Here is a 16,181-nt window from a genome sequence, read left to right as displayed (position 1 = left end):
TTCCTTTAAAATATTATTTAAAAAAAAAGAGAGAGATGAGATTTCCTCCATCAGATGACTGTGAAAGCTGAAGCTTGAAGAAAGACTTCAAGTATGGGGCTGAGACAGATACTGCAAGAGATAGAAATGCTGGAATTAGCTTTACAGCGGTATCACTTTATCTCCTAAACCAAGATTTTTCCTCTGAAACTTCCAGACTGCATTAATGGTTACTAGAAAAGAAAATACAAAGTGCTGAGGGAAATACCAAAAGGAAGCCTATGGAGGAACTCAACTGTCTGCTTGTTTTCCATGGTTTCTTCGGGTAATGCCAAAGAGAGGTGTCTCCTCCTTGTATGTCCTATCTCTTTTTATTCTTTCTTCTTTTGTCACCAGTCTTTCTCAGATCAGTGAGGGACTCTCCCCACACAGGTATTGCCAGAGCATGGAGCTTTATCCACCATGGTCCTCCTCTGCTATCATTCCTTCTCTCCCAGGTAATTTGTTCTCTGTACCAGGACATAGTTTGTGGTCTGGTTAATGTTTAAGTGCTTTGAAGCAAGAAGTCACAACAAACTCCTCAAAACATTTAGATTGCTGGATGTAAAAAACATCCCTTGGATGCTGTTGCTTCATTTGCAGAGGGGCTGTTGGGCTCCCATTGCCCAAATGTGACAATTTAATGTGTCAGGGAAGTCATACTAGTGACATTGCAGGAGGCAGCTTTCCCTGATGAGCTGGGGGGCTCTAAAGTGGTGTTTGATAGCCTGTGGGCCTTTTGTGCTTCATATACTCAAGATGTAAGTTGTGGTCTAGTCATGGTATGTGCTATGGCTTTTGCTGAAGTGTGGGTGCCATACTTGGTGTGCAGGTTATTTCTACAGTCCTGTCCTTTCTAGTAGGCAGAGAGAGAAATGTATTGTCAGTAGAGGGTCTCCTGAAACTGGGGTGGTCTCCACTCTGCTTTGCTGCTTCTTACAGAGAAGCCCTGACTATGAAATGTGAAGGACCCATCTTCTTTTACCCTCCCAGCACTGCTATAATCCAGACAGCAGCATACAAACATAAACTTGTCTCCGGAGATTCCTAAACTAGTCCTGGCTCCCAGGTTGAGCCTTATCTTCTTCCGCTTTCTTTTCTTCAGAGGCCTGCTCCTGGCTTTTTTGTGCAGCTGGTGAGAGCTATGTGGCTTGAGTCTCCACAGGGCTCTGATGACCGTGTTCCCTGCCTCTCTGCCTCCATCGAGAGCTGACATCTCCCCAGCTAGCAAGTCAAACTTAGGCAGCCTGCCCTTCCAAGGAGCACAGCCAGCTCTCCCATCCTACCACATCAACGGAACCAAAACTGTTCCTCAGCTATCACATTTCAGTAGGGAATCACAACTGTGCCTTGCATTTTTTGTTTGGGGTTGTGAGGGTTGTTTTTTTTTACAGGGAGAGGGAATACATCCTCTAATTGTGTATTAGCGTTCAAGCCCCGAGCCGGTGAACTCCTTCTGGCTCAGGTGAGTGACAGAGAGGAATTCTGACTCATTTGCAACAAGGAAGGAAGCAGAGTGTACTGTGTGCTCAGAATTAGGGGCAGCAGGCAAGATTATAGCTGGAAAGGCTGCCTGCTGAGAGCACAGTGTATTTAGAAGCATCTAAAATTATTTGTGTGACTCAATACTGTTTTCCTAACACTGAGAGCAGCATGTGGTAACTCTCCCCCTTAGGATGCTCTTTTTATCCTCCTTGATTTTTTTACTTGTGGATGAGAAAGGGGGAGAAAAATGAAGAAGAGGGAGAGTTTCTCTCCTGTTTAATGGAAAACAAACAACACTTTGCACTTCTGCAGCAATTCAAAGTGGTTTGCACATGAGCTTGGAGGTGTTGGACTCAGACCTGGGTTGGTATCACATGGTATCTGCTGTTGTCCACAAGAGCAAAGTTGTATGATTGTCTCTGAGTGTTTCTGATTGAGCTGAAGGGTTTGTTTGTCCTGGAACAATGCCTTTTCTTTCTGTCAAAGACAATTTTACATGGTCAAAGCCATGGTAACATGTGGGCACCACTATGAAGCCTGGAATGTCTAATATAGCAATCTGGGGAGCCAGCAGGACCCAACAGCAGCAGCACTAGGAAATGCTAAGATCAAATGGCAAGGACTCTGCTACAACTTATTCACCTTCATATTGCAGGGGTCCTTGGTGATCCAGAACTACCAAATAGTATTTCATTTGCCTCCCATTTTTGTCAGCTGCTCAAAACCCATCCTCCCCTCACCCATAACAGTATGCCCCTTCAGACAAATCTTGTCTGATGGGATCACGTAGAAAGTGATACCTGCTCTCGATGCACAGACTTTGGAGAATCTACTGAATGAAATGTCCCAGGATTTAATTTCCTTCCCAGGTAATAAAACTAGTCACCTCCTGGCTTTTCTTAACATGCTTCACATCTGGCTCCAACCATTACATTTGCCTCTGTCTACTGGATCAAGCAGTGTTTGGCTGTCAGGAATGCTCTGGAGGTTCCCAGTGGTTGGAGATCATGACTGAGCTACCACTTTGCCAGCTCATTTGAGCCCAGAGCTTGCTGGGAAGCTTAAAGGAAAGACAGTTTCATGTCACAGTGTGTCTCTGGAGGTCCAAGTGGACCTCATGCCAGGCGGGTGAGTGGGCACAGACACTGCTGTGCAGTCGTGATGATAACATGGCAGCGCCTGAGCCAGCTATTATCTTCAATGATTCATTATTTCCCCTCTTATCTCCTTCCCTAACCAGCTCTGCTGACAAAATTAGTAGCTACCTGCTGTATGCTTAGTGCTACCATTCACAGCACAGAAGAAAATATTAATTCATCATAAATGGAAGCAAATGGACCCACATTAAGCAGGAAGCAGCTTATACTTGTATTATTGCATCAAAGTGAATGGTATGCTTTGACTCATCTAATAGAGGCCATCACAGAGAAGAGCCTGCTAGGCAGAAGAGAGGAAGTCCAGATCTGGATGAGAAAGCATCTAGTGACACCAGGAGCCATCTTTGAAGCTGTGCGAGTATCAGCCACAGCGTGCTGCTTTCTTCAAATCCCCTTGCACATCATGAAGCTATCTGGGCTGGAGCTCCTCCTGGTCCACCTAAACCACAGAAAAGGGCAAAGGGCCAATAGTCTTCCCCCTCTCCACAACCACCTCCAGTGCCCAGAATTTGCACTCTGAAAGCTAAAACTGCAGAGAACAGGAAAACCCAGCTGAGGAGCATGGATTAATGTGCAAATCATGCAATTGGCTACCCTACCTGACTTCTTTTGGATCCACTGTTTTTGTCTGGGTACTTGTCATCTACCCAGAATCTACTAGGGGAAAGAATGTACTTTCCATTCATGGAAAGGACTCACCCAAGCCCTAAAGGAAGGGCACCAAAATGAGGGCTATCTGCCAGCGGAGAAATGGAGGTTGTCCACGTGTGCAGCTGACTGCTACCTGCTCACAACCAGAACATCTGCACAGAGATAATCGCACCAGTGAGTGAGGCCTTAGCCTGGTCCTTTTCCAGATGCCTTTCAGCCACACTGGAGAGCATACAAGGAGTCACAGGAATGCTCTTCTTTAGGGGCAGTCAATACATTGAAGAAACAATTGTTCCAGCTCCAAAATATTGCTCCCACCTTGCCTTCTTCCCCTAAATTGCCTTCCCCATAATTAGCATCCCAACAGAAGCACATTTGAGCCCGCAAAGAGACAAGCTCCAGAGACGATGGCTTTTCCTTCTTGTTCATTCAAGGTCAGCTCCAGTCCTACGGCACCAGCTTATTTTTTCCAACAAAGCGTTACAAAACCATGGTAATGGGATCGACCTCTGCCTGCAAGCTGCTAATGACTTCCTGGGTGAGCACCCAGGGAATGGATCCACTCTGGTCTGCGTGCCGCTGGGGGAATTAATTCGCTGGAAGAGCATAACTTAGTTGACTTTCAGCGCTTTCACAGAAAGAAAGGGGCTCAGCAATGGCTGGGTGAAACCCACAGCTTGCCAGGGGGGCTGGCTGTTGTCAGATGTTGTTAAATCTCACAACGCTGCACAGCCACTTCATGTCCCTAGCAGACAGGGTGTTTTCGTTCAACAGTTATTTGGGAGCAAAGTGCACCAAGTACCTTAGGCAAGCATTATTATTAACTCTGATTATTCACCACTGGTTTTGCTATTACTGTACACCTAAGAGAGGGCACAGTGACTCAGATCCCAGGAGGCCAGTGAAGGAATGCACAGACCATGGCACGAGTAGGCATGAGGTTCATGTCCCAAACAGGCATGAGCTCATGTCCCAGGCAGGCACAGCGAGGCAGGTATGGTCCAAAGAGCTTGCATGCTGTCTGCAGTCCAGAGCTGACTGTAGAGCCCTCCTAGGGCATATGGCAGGCATGTGAGAAGAGGCTGCATCCCTCATTTCATGTGATGCAGATCAGGAAAAGAAAAGGAAGGGAAGAGGATTTCCTGAGAACAACATCCATCACAAATGAAACCGAGCCAGACTTGTGTGTTAAGCTGCATTATGAATAAGGTCTAGAAATTGAATTGGGTCTTCAAATAAATAAATAAAACAAAGGCATGCTGAAACCAGGCCTGTTCTTGTTGGCGTTTTGGACCCAGATATTTTCTGAGTCTTTCTCTGACTTGCAGAGCCATTCCATAAGTTCAGAGGATGGAAAAGATGAGATTCTCGACTTCAAATTGTCCTGAACAACCTGATCTAGCAGATAGGGTAGCCTTGCTTGGTGCAGAATTTGGAGACAAAGCTGCAGAGGTTCTTTCCCACCTAAATCTTTTTATAATGCTATGATATTTCCTGCTGTAAGCTGTATGAAGGGAAAAGCAAAATACTTTTAATTTTTGCAGGTCTCCTCCTTTGACACAGGTCTTTTTAGCCTTTAGCAGCCAGCAGATGCCTCTCAGGAAGTGTACACTCCTCTCTAAAGAAACATGCATATGCACCAACCCTTTCAGTATTACTCATTAACACCTTTTCAGTGTCCTGTATTTTCTGCCATTACTGATAAGCAAAAAGTCAATAACCATTTCTGTTGTCTTTCCATTGAACTCACAGAAGGATCAGTTTACCATGGAATGACTCAACTGGCTTTGCAGCCATCCAGCTGCACAGGGATCCACGAAGAATATCCAACTTGAGTATTGCAAGTCAATAAATGTAGGAATTCAGTGCACTTGATTTTCAAGTTGCCTGGTTTATTAACTCGACAGTATGGTCCAGTTGCCCAAGAAGAGGGCTGTGAGCCAGGTCTCCTGACTTGTCAGGGCCCTGAGTGCACATAAACATATTCATGCCCAATGGCTCCATTTAAGCCTAGCCCTGGGCCTTCAATTCCTGTTTGAGCTGTGCTGCGGTTTTGCTCAGCCACAGTTATGGCTGTGCCTGGCCATGGACCCTATTGGTCTGGGCTCTCACCTGCAAGCTGGCTTCCTGAGTTGACCTAGGACATGTCTTGTCACCATGAGCTTGCCTGATGATCTTCCCGTCTTGGTTGAATCTGGCCGTCATCTAGGTCTGCCTTGCCTGGGTACTGTGAGTTGGGGTCCTGGTTTGCAAAGCCCCTGCCTTGCTGGCTGTGTTACTGTGCTTGACTCCTGTCCTTTAGGGAGGACCTAAGGCTGGCCCTCACTGCCTCTGGAGGAGCTGCTATTAACTAGCTAATAGCAGCTAACTCTGCTATTGAGGCCCTCAATCTCCTTGGGGAAATTGGTTCCATAAATTCTTATTTTAGCTCTGGGGCTTTTCAGCCCAGCAATTAATGATGGATGGGGACTGCAGCCCAAGCCAAGTCTGAGTCATCAGAGAAGCCAGCCATGTGGTTGTCCTCCCTTGTGTGACTGTCTTCAGTTTAGCATTAGATTTGATTCTTGTTCAAGATTTGTCCTAGACTTAGTTGTTGTTCACATAGCGCTGAAAATGGGCTTGTCACATCTTGTCCCATCAGTAAAGGGGAAAATCAGGAGCATCAAAGTCAGGCTGGGGATTATGAGCTGCGATCTTATCACCTGGAGCCTGGTAGTAGCTGAGAGGCCTTTCATGGAGACACACAAGGTGGGCACATGCCAAAGTGAGACTTTGATTTCACTGTCTGTCTTTATCTGTGGTTTAAAGATACACAAGCAATCATTTTAGTTTTGCAAATGTGCACCAACTGTGTGGGTTTCTCAGGAGAAAAAGGATCGGCTTAAATCAAAAAATCAAGATCACAAACCTGGTTCTAATACTGCTTCAGCTTTCAGGTCACCAGGGAATCCCTTTTCTCCGTGAAGAGGTGGTGGGTTTTTTTCAGGTGAAGTCTCCCGGTGCTGGCAGACTTCTGCCTGGGTTGAGAGCTCCATTCGCTTTTCCCCCATCAGTGAAATCCACATTTACAGCTGGTGGAGTCTTCAAAAACAGGACAACCAAAGCCTGGACTGCTATGCCAGTGTGACACTAGATTTGCTTATGAACCCTTTCCGTTGTGTCTGATGGATCATCTGACATGCACGCATCCAAACTGAGTGAGCTGGTGTAGCTATTTCCAAATGGGCCTCATATCATCCCAGGGTGGGTGTTTAAGCTGATCAGATGATTCATTCTCTGTAGGTATTAGTCTTTGCAGTCTTTGCAGTCTTACCATAGTCTTCAGAAATGGTGCTTTGTTGTTTATCAGCACTTGCTTAAAAGAAGCAAGTATGAAAACAGAGGTGCCTCATTGCAACAAATCTCATCAAATTTGGAACCGAACCTCTAACAGCAGAGAGATGTAGGTGTGCCACACTGCCTTCCTTCTGCCACTCAAAAAGTGGATGAACAAATTAAATATTAATGCTATTGTAAATGGGAAAAAATCCCCACTGGCAGGAAAGTGTTAAGTTCCAGTGGAGTCACCCAAAAAGGAAGACCAAGGTAGCTTTTCAAGCCCTTTTCTTTTTTTTTTTTTTCACCTTCTTTCCCCAAACCTTTCTCTGAGAGGCAGTCTCTTTTTCTTCATTCCCACAGAGAACAATAATCTTTCTGCTTCATCAAGGAAATAATAGGCACTTACAAAAGCAAAGAACTACCTTAAATTGCTTGGGCAGCAGGAGTGGTTGGTTCAATTAATTGCCTTAACTTTGCAGAAACATCTGGTATGCTGTTTACATCCTGTGAGAAGCAGACTTCCATTAGGAACTGAGTAAAGGAGATGAATGAAAATCTGCAGAGACTCACCCGCAGACTTGAGGAGCATAAGATCTTTAGCCTATTCCTACACACTGCAAAACGCATCTGCTCACACAGTCAGAATTTCAGGGTATCGCAGCTTTCAGGTGCTTACAGGAGTTTTGACCCTAAGAATGGCAGCAAATGGGGTGATGAAAAGAGTCCAATTATTATTATTATTGCAGGTAGAGTTAGAAGGTCTGACATGGGAAAGTGTTTCTGGACTTCATTCAGACGTATTCCAGCAAGGAACCAGGACAACATGGCGTAAACTGAACCACAGGCTGGAGCCTTCATACAAAACCCATATCCATGTGAGCTCACTGAAAAACACGACCAGCATGGCACAGAGGGCTTCACAGGGCATCACACACAGGTGCATGTGAAGGAGGCAGGAGAAACTGCATAAGCAGCCAGAAAAGATAGCGAGGAACCAGAGAGAGAGCCGTGGACATCTTGACCCCTGAAAAAAGACACTGAGTTTCTTGAATGGAGTAGTGGTGAAAGGAGATTTCAGCTGTTTCCAGGATTTTCCTTCAGGAGACAGGATGCTGTGTCCTCCTCAGAAACAACACTGCTCCTTATCAAAATGAAAGGGACAATTTCTAAACCACAATGTTGCTTCATAAAGTCAGAGCAGATTTTCCGCCCTTGCCTGTGCTGTGGTATGCACTTGGTGCTCCAAAATGTAAGGTGACTGGCAGGTGAAGACCTTGGTCTTTCTGGCTGATGGGAAGATCCAGAGACGGTGGCTGGCTGGCTCAGGGACCCTTTCCTGACCCTAGGTACATAATCTGGCTCTCCTTTCTTTGAACTAGCTGTGAAACACACATCTTCCCGAAGGTTTCAAATGGTGAAGACTGGGGTTGGAATAAAGAAAGTGAATCCAAAAGTGGTAAAGACCCAGTGGGAACCATTCCCAAACCTCCTGATGGGTTAAAACTCTTCACGCTCAATATTTCCAAGCAGGAAAGACCTGGGTGGACTAGGAGATCTTTCCCATGTTTACCAAACACAAAGTGGCGGGGAGGGAGCAGATCTAAAAAAAGCTATCTTGTAAATAATTTATTTACCAGTGGAGGGACCAATTCCTTCTGTCTTTCTCCCTGCATCTGGCTTTGTTATTATCTTGAGCAGCCCACCAGCTCAGAGCAAGCAGAGATGTGCAGAGTGGGTGGGTTGGTATGGCTCATCTCACACATCATCTGCAGCTAACTGCTGGGACTGTACGGAGCTTGCAGGCTGCAGGAGATTTAATTAAGAAGAGATGTATGTTGCACTGGGGACAGGGGCCTTGCCTTGGCATGCTGTGTTTCTATTGCACGCTTTTGACACTGAACATAAATGTTTTTCCTTCTTCGTAACGTCGTTTCTTGTTCCAGTAAAGCCATTGCCTGACTGGTCCTGTGAAAGCACAAGTCCCTGTGTACTCCCTTAATGTGATGGGGAAGCCATTTTGAGACCCTCTGCCCCTCTTTCCCCTTTTTTCCTGACAGGAAGGATGTTTTAGCCCACACCATTCCTGGAGCCCACTTCAGGATAAAGCAGCAGGGGCACGGCGAAGCCCACTGAGGTGTGGAGCCCCAGTGGGAAGCCCAGGAACACCCCCAGCTTGCTGGGACACAGCCACCACCTGAACACTGCCCTTTCGGCAAGCATCTACTTCGCCACCTTTCAGTGCGCTGCCACGCAGGAGCATTCATCACGTGCAGGCAGCAATGCTGAGCTGCAAGTAGAAAGAGTCATTTCCGATAGACTCATAAATTAAGGGTGTCTTTTGTAGGACCTTCCCCTGTGAGGGTTAGGAGGTGTTTTGGCTTCGATTTAGCTGTGGCATATCAGTCATCTCACCTTGTGCCTTCACTGACGTTTTCCAGCTTTGCCTTCTCTATCTGTCTTTCAGACCCTTCAGCCACCTTCTTTCATTATTGCTAAAGCCTAATTATCAATTATTTCAGTCCTCTTTCTTGAGAGGGCAGCTCATATACATAGCTACCTGCTCTGGCTTGTGTAAATGAACATGCAGAGAGAACATGGCTGTTCTGGAGTGAACATGGGGTAGCAACACACTTGGAGGACTCTCCTGACACCAAACACGGAGGCCATGGCATATGCTCTTGGAGAGCATTAGCAGAGACCATTCAGAGGTTTGCCTCTCTCAGGGTTGCTTTCTGTTCTTCTTTTTATTGATGGTATATTACTTTCCAAGCTTCCCTCTGAACTGAGGAGAGAGCACTTAATTTTAAGATGATGGATCACTTCAATGCCTCTCACTTTTGAACTCCCAAAGAAGCTGAGTGGAAGCCACAATGACCGCCACTTTGAAGGCTGCATTGTCCACTGCATCAAGGTATATCCTTATCAGGAGGTATGTCTCATTCCCTGAGCGGGTAGAGATCTTCCACTGCCTGGAGTTTATTCTCAATGCCTTTTTTAATGCAGTCTGTGCTCAGCCAGGATATGACAGCCATCAGCATGAGTTCAAACACTCTAACAGCTCATATCTCCAGGCCTTATATCACCACAATTAGAGATCTCTCAACAACCTTGGTCCTGGCATGCTTCTTGCAACCTGTGGCCGTCATCTTCCTCACTTGCTGTAGCTTTATCTTCTCAGCTCCCACAAAGCAGCTACCTAGAAAGCAGCCAGTACCACCAGCATCCAATAGCACTCAAGAGGAAAACCTGAGGCAAGCCTTGAGACCTCTGACAGTTCCTCCTAACTGTTTGGCCCTGTGTTGCCTCAGTGCCACAGACCCTAGAGAGTCTGTTACTTGCTCCCCAAAAGGCTGGATCCCAGAACCCTGTCCTCCTCTTGTCTAGGACCTTTGATGCAGATTAACTGGAGTGTTGAGTCTCACAGCTGTCAGGGTGGCTGGAATTCTTCTCACCTGATTTCAGCCTTCTCCTTCAGCCTCTGTATTATGAAGTCCCTGCACAGAGCCAGGCACCTCCAGGAGATGAACCTCCCCCCCTGCCTGATATCCAGAAAGAAATTACTGAACCCATCTAGGAGATGAGGTATTTGGACTAAAAACTGTTTCTGCGCGTGCTCTAAAGTGCAGATTCCATCCTCTCTGAGAGTGACCTAACAGTAATCAGTCCCCCTTTCTAGAATCATCTTCTGTCAAGAGAGTAATGGATGATCTTTTCTTGGGTTCCCTCAGGCTTTCTCCAGGCTAAGGCTAGGTTCTGGAACTGTCAGGTGCCTGCTCTTCACAGACAGGGCACCAGGGGACCTGAAAAAGCTCCACCACTGGTGTCAGTCTCAACCCCACCCCAATGCTTTGGGCTCAGTGAACCCAGGCAGTGGTGGACTTTTGTCTCAACCTGCTTCCCAGCAGTGAATGTAAAAGTTGCACAACGTATAGCCCAACTGGACTAATCTAGTTATGGAAAACATCTTAGTGTGTACCCTTGGTACCAGCTATGACCTCTTTAAGACATTCTCATCAACCCACTCTTCCTAAAGCACAGGCCAGAAATAGACTGTGGCAGTGACTCAGAAAGGGAGAGGAGAAGAGTCATTCTGACTCAAATACCGAGGTGGGCCTCCAGAGGATGGCACATGGGACTCTTTGCACCAGCACTCGCAGCTCTCCATGTCTCAGCTGCCAAAGTTCCCTCCCCAAAACCTGCAGCATGCTGGAAATGTTGCTTCTTCTCACTCAGTAGAGGACGTGATGCTGTGCTCACACCGCAGTGTGACTCAAAGGCATCACTTCTCCAATAGGTCTCAACCGTGGGCTGAAGTCCCAGTAGCTTTATCTGGGCTGGTAAATAACGTGGGCCAATCCTCACTGTCTGGCCTAGAGGGCAAGCAGCACAGCAGAACTCATATCTATACAACTGAACTCTCTTCTCTGTCTATACATCCCTGGAGCACTCCCTGTCCTGTCGTTTCCTCTGAACCATGGCCAGGCGCTGCTGCAAGCTACGGCAGCCAGAGTCACAACAGAGATGTGGATGGTCTCACAACTGAGCTCACAACCCAGATCTAATTAGGAAAGCCAAGACAAAGAACACTCATGTTTAACTGCTTTCCTAAGCTGGTCCCACTCTTGTTAGCACCAGTTTCACAGCTAACAAGCATCTCGTCCACAGACAACATCATTCCACGGTGCCACTTGCTGAAGGCACAGCTGAATGGGAAGCTTTTCCATGGGAAAGAGGAGATAATTTGCAAAAAGGTAAACAGATACATTTCCCTAGAAGGAGAGAGCAGAACTTCATTACCAGAACCTAAGTGATTTCCCTTCTCTCTCCCTTCCTGTTTTTCTCATGTTCTGTGTATATTCCCCTTTGTCTGGCAATACAGCTCATACAAAGTATTACATGGACTCTCTGGGTATAGAAGAATATATTAGATGACTGGGTAAAGTAATAGGGTAAAACATTATTCACTCAAGCAACGATGTCCTTGGTGCCTGCCTGGCCCAGGCTTGACCTTTTTGGAAAGCTGCAGCTCAGGTGAGCTCAGGTGAGCTCAGGTGAGCTGATAGGGTAAAGTGTGGCAAAACAGAGAAGGACAATCCTAGAGAATGGTCCTATCCCACATCCCCTCCACATCACCAGGAGCAGTGGTATCCCTTCCGAGACTGCTTAACAAAACAGCAGGGACTCAGTCCACCAGCCTAGGGCAGGCTCCCCTGCAGCAGGGAAAGCAGGTCCACAGAGAATGCAACCATGTCCTCACCTCTTACAGCAACACATTCAGCTTCCCATGCTTTCCTCAGCCTCATACACAGGAGTGTAAGTTCCTCTGGCTGGTTGTGAAAGAGCAGCAGAGATCAGTCCAAGGATGGCACTGAAGGAGCTGAGCAGTCCTCTGGCTCCTGGGTACTCGTCTCATCTATTTAAATGTCCTTCTTTTTGCAACTGCCTGAGGAAGTATCTGCCCCAGCCACCACTTCCCACCAGGAGAAGTAAGGAGGAAATCGTTCCTTTGAACTGGTTAGAGCAGTTCTGAGACCAGTTTTGCATCTGTGACCACCTACAGCCCTTCAGCCCCTTCCACTGCTGAGTTGCTCTGCCCAAAACATTCAAAATCAAGATGCCTTTGTGTCCCCCAAAACACAAGGAGGTCTGTGACCTGAGCTAAGCAGAGGAGTTACCTGCTTTCTGACTCTACCCCAGTGCTTGATTTTTTACAGTAGGAGGTTTTGACTCAAAAAAATTATAGCTTTGATCAATGCAAACTCTAGCTAGACCTAGGAAAGACTGACCCCAGGCTGGCTTCCTTCTACCAAATATTACGTTCTGATTCAAAGCAGGAAGGGTCAGAAGATGTCAGATTGTTTTTTTAATGCATCATTTTGCCTTTCCTCCTTCTGGGAAACAGACAGCTCACCTGAGCTGCCGCTTTCCAAAAAGGTCAAGCCTGGGCCAGGCAGGCACCAAGGACATCGTTGCTTGAGTGAATAATGTTTTACCTAGAGATCAACCCCATGAAAGCATCAAGGAAATCTCTATGCACCTTTCTGCACCTTGACCAGGACAGATCTTTCAGGGAAGGGTGCTAAACTGCTGCCCAGATCATTAGCATTGTGTAGAACCACAGCAAAACTCTTTCCCAGCTGACAGTCCGCATCCATGCAGGCAACGTGCAGCCACTGCAATTGCTCTCTCATGCTTGCTTTTCCTGGCTTTTCAGAGGCAAGTAGCATCTAACGTATTCCAAGGGCCAGGTCCTCTGATTTTAAAAAACCTGACCAGTACCACTGTTCTTTGATTTAAAAAGCCACTTAGTGACTGGTCACAACAAATTGGTCTATATTGTTAAGGTCCCGCTGAGTAACAGCAAAAAAAACCCACTTGAAACACAGACACATCACCTTTCTCAGGAAATCAGAGAGATCCTTGAACTTTATTTCAGCCAGCAATTTTGGAGCCTTCTGGCAGTATTGTGGGTCATACAGGTGGTAGGTATGTGTGTGCACAGGTGCATTCCTCTGATCTGTTTCTGACCTTGGGTTAATCCAAGTGAGTCCATTGCTAGCCAGGAGGTGCTTCAAACTTATGCTGAGATGACAAGAGTTTCCTTTGAGAACCTTACCCTCACATACGCAGCACAGAACAAAACCAAGCACATCAGCTTTCTGCATCCATCGCCCCTTCTTGTGACACCCCAGTTTTCGGCTTGAGCAGAGTCCTCATCATGAACGTGTAATTGACTCTGCAGTTCGCCGAGATGGACGTATAATTGCTTTTGTTATTCATAGAATAATAGAATTGTTAGGGTTGGAAGGGACCTTAAAGATCGTCTAGTTCCAAGCCCCCTGCCATGGGCAGGGGCACCTCCCACTAGATCAGGTTGCTCGGGTTAATCGCAGCTGACCCTTAACATTTTTCCCTGTGCACAAAGGAACTTCAGCTTCTGTGGTTTGAAACTGTGTCGCAAAGGTTTGTTGCTAAGTGGACACTAAGTCAGTCAACAAGCTTTCGGTGCCAGAGAGAGCAGGTCGCTTCTTCTCCTTGCTCTCCCACTGGGGTGCTTTATAATTAGCACAGCCCAACCAATAAAGCAGTGTCAGGTTGCAATCATGCTTCCGGAAGGTATTTACGGACAGGAGCAAACATGTTTCATGTAAACTTGCTTCGTGGTCTGGCAGGTTACCCCTGGGAATGTCTTGGTCGGAGCTGCAGTTCCAGCTGGCGCTCTGCTCCAAGCAGCACAGGGTTCAGCAGCCCTGCGGCAGCGCACTGAGAAGGCGCTTGGCACCTCTCTCATCCCTGCGGGAGTGTGAATTCCTTTTGCTTTGGGATGGATAAATTGTGGCCTTCAATGAGTACTTTTTCCCTTCTCAGTGCAGATCTGCAGTCTTCCTACCTTCCTACTATTTTCCTTCACATTTTGGCCAGGCAAGAGAGCAAAGAACAGAGAGGACCAGCCAACTAGCTGCTCTTCCTTCACTCAGTCTGATGTTAAATCCCACTTATCCCGTGCCATTTTGCATTTCAGCAGACCAACACAAAAGACATGCATTTGGCACCTTAGCAGGATTCTAGGAAGAGAGAGGGAGGTGGAAAGAAAGAAAGACTTTTTTGCTAGGTGCCCAGAAGACAACAGCAAGGACTGTCACCTAAGACAGCGTGGGAGGGAGGGTTGAAGACCCTCCGTAGTTGCCTCTCACATTCTGGTATAAGACTTCAGGATTGTCATTTTACCCAGGAAAATGCATCTTCTTCAGTCATCCTTGTAACTCACCATCGCTCAAGCCTGACCCAGAAGGTAAGGGAACAGATTCCAGGTCAAGACATTGGCTAGGGGGGGAAATGGCCCCTTGGCTAGTTTAGGTCTCTCCCAAGGTTTAGACAGGAGCTGAGCAAGATGGTCAAAGATCTGCCTGATGGCATTTTTTGGTGCCCTAGGAGTTCACATTCCTTGTATCCTAACTTCCCTCTTTACGATCTTGCCATGTGGGAGACTATAAGGAGAGACATGGGAAGGACAGTGAAGTACTCAGCTCCCACAGTAACAGGGAACATGCCCGTAACTCAGGAAAGCAACCTTCCAGCCACTCAGGTCTGAGGAACACCTCTGAGACCTATTTATTTGCTCCTCACACCATCTCTTTCTGGATGAGGCTCTTGCAGCTTAAGCCATCACCTGGAAAAGACATCCCAGGGTAGGAGAGAGGCCATGGCACTGGAAGGCATCAGGGGAGTGCGAGGTTGCAAGCTGGCACTGCTCTTGAAAATTGTCCTGGCTGAGGCCCTGACATTTTGTCCCTCTTCCTGACATGGGACTTGATACGCGTGCACTGTTGAACCTTCATGGACAACCAGCTCAACCCGATACATGCAGAAAGATGCGTGTCCCTGCTCATCCCAGACACCTGACAGAAAGTTGTACCCGAAAGGACCAAAAGGTCTTACTTGCTTTGGAAAAGCTGGGAGATCCAGTTTGTTTGGTGTGAAATCACGTTTCCCACTCCTTACCAAAGGAAAGGCCGAAAATGAATTATCTAAAACAAATAGAAGGCTAAAACGTCTTATATCTCAGATAATGCAAGCTGGAAGGTGTATTTCGTGGGTTTTGAATGTATCAGAAAAGGACAAGCCATAGGGCTCATATCATTAAAGGCAGTAAATCCATCCTAGTACAGACAACAGATTTTATCTGGTTCTAACATTTCTGGTTAGCTTTCTCCTTATAAACACTTTGATTGTTTGACTCTTGCTCTTTTACTTACTGATTTTTGAATGCAATTAATACTTATTTCAACATTGCCATCAAGACCATCTTTTCATTTGCTTTTACAGAGAGCTGAGTTCTGCTCTGATCAAAAGATGCACCCCAGACACGTGAAATACAGTACCACAATGTGCATTACAACGATCAGTTGATAAATTACATCAGCTCGTCATTCCCAGGAAGGATTTATTACTGAGGTAAAAGGAACAAATGGCTACAGCAAGAGATAGTTTGTTTTTTTCTTGCTGATTTATGCAAAATCTCTATTCCAGCACTCACTTAAATGAAAATGTTAAGGGAAGAATGCACTATCATATGACTTCATATAGAGAAAAGCTGTGCAGCATACAAAAGAAGCGATACTCACAATGCCACCTTCACCCTTTGGTCCAGTTATTTTTTTCCACCAGAGACAAAAGCTGAGTTGTTAAATGTGGAGGGAAATGGAAGGAATAAAATCTTCTGAAGAAAAATGCCATGAAGAAAAAAAAAAAGTACAAAAGGTGTTTTAAAAGCAAAGGGAAAAACAAGAATGGATTCAAAGTTACTGTAACAAACTCCTATCACATTAAGACAGTTTTCACTTTGTTGTGTCAGGAGATCCTTCAAGACCTTTTTATCTTCCTTTTGATCAAGTTGCAAGAAAATACCAAAACCTGGAGACTCTTTGCCTAATTTCCTCCCCTTGCCATTGCTGTTCTTAGCAAGCCTTGAACAAGAGCACTGGTACCTTTTAAGATCCCTACAGACTTTAATCCAACCATGGACCCCCAGAAGAAATCCAGCCTCTCCTT

This window comes from Larus michahellis, chromosome 5, assembly GCF_964199755.1.
Source record: "Larus michahellis chromosome 5, bLarMic1.1, whole genome shotgun sequence".
Lineage (NCBI taxonomy): Eukaryota > Metazoa > Chordata > Aves > Charadriiformes > Laridae > Larus > Larus michahellis.
The sequence above is the reverse complement of the archived record's forward strand: the minus strand, read 5'-3'. Positions refer to the sequence as shown.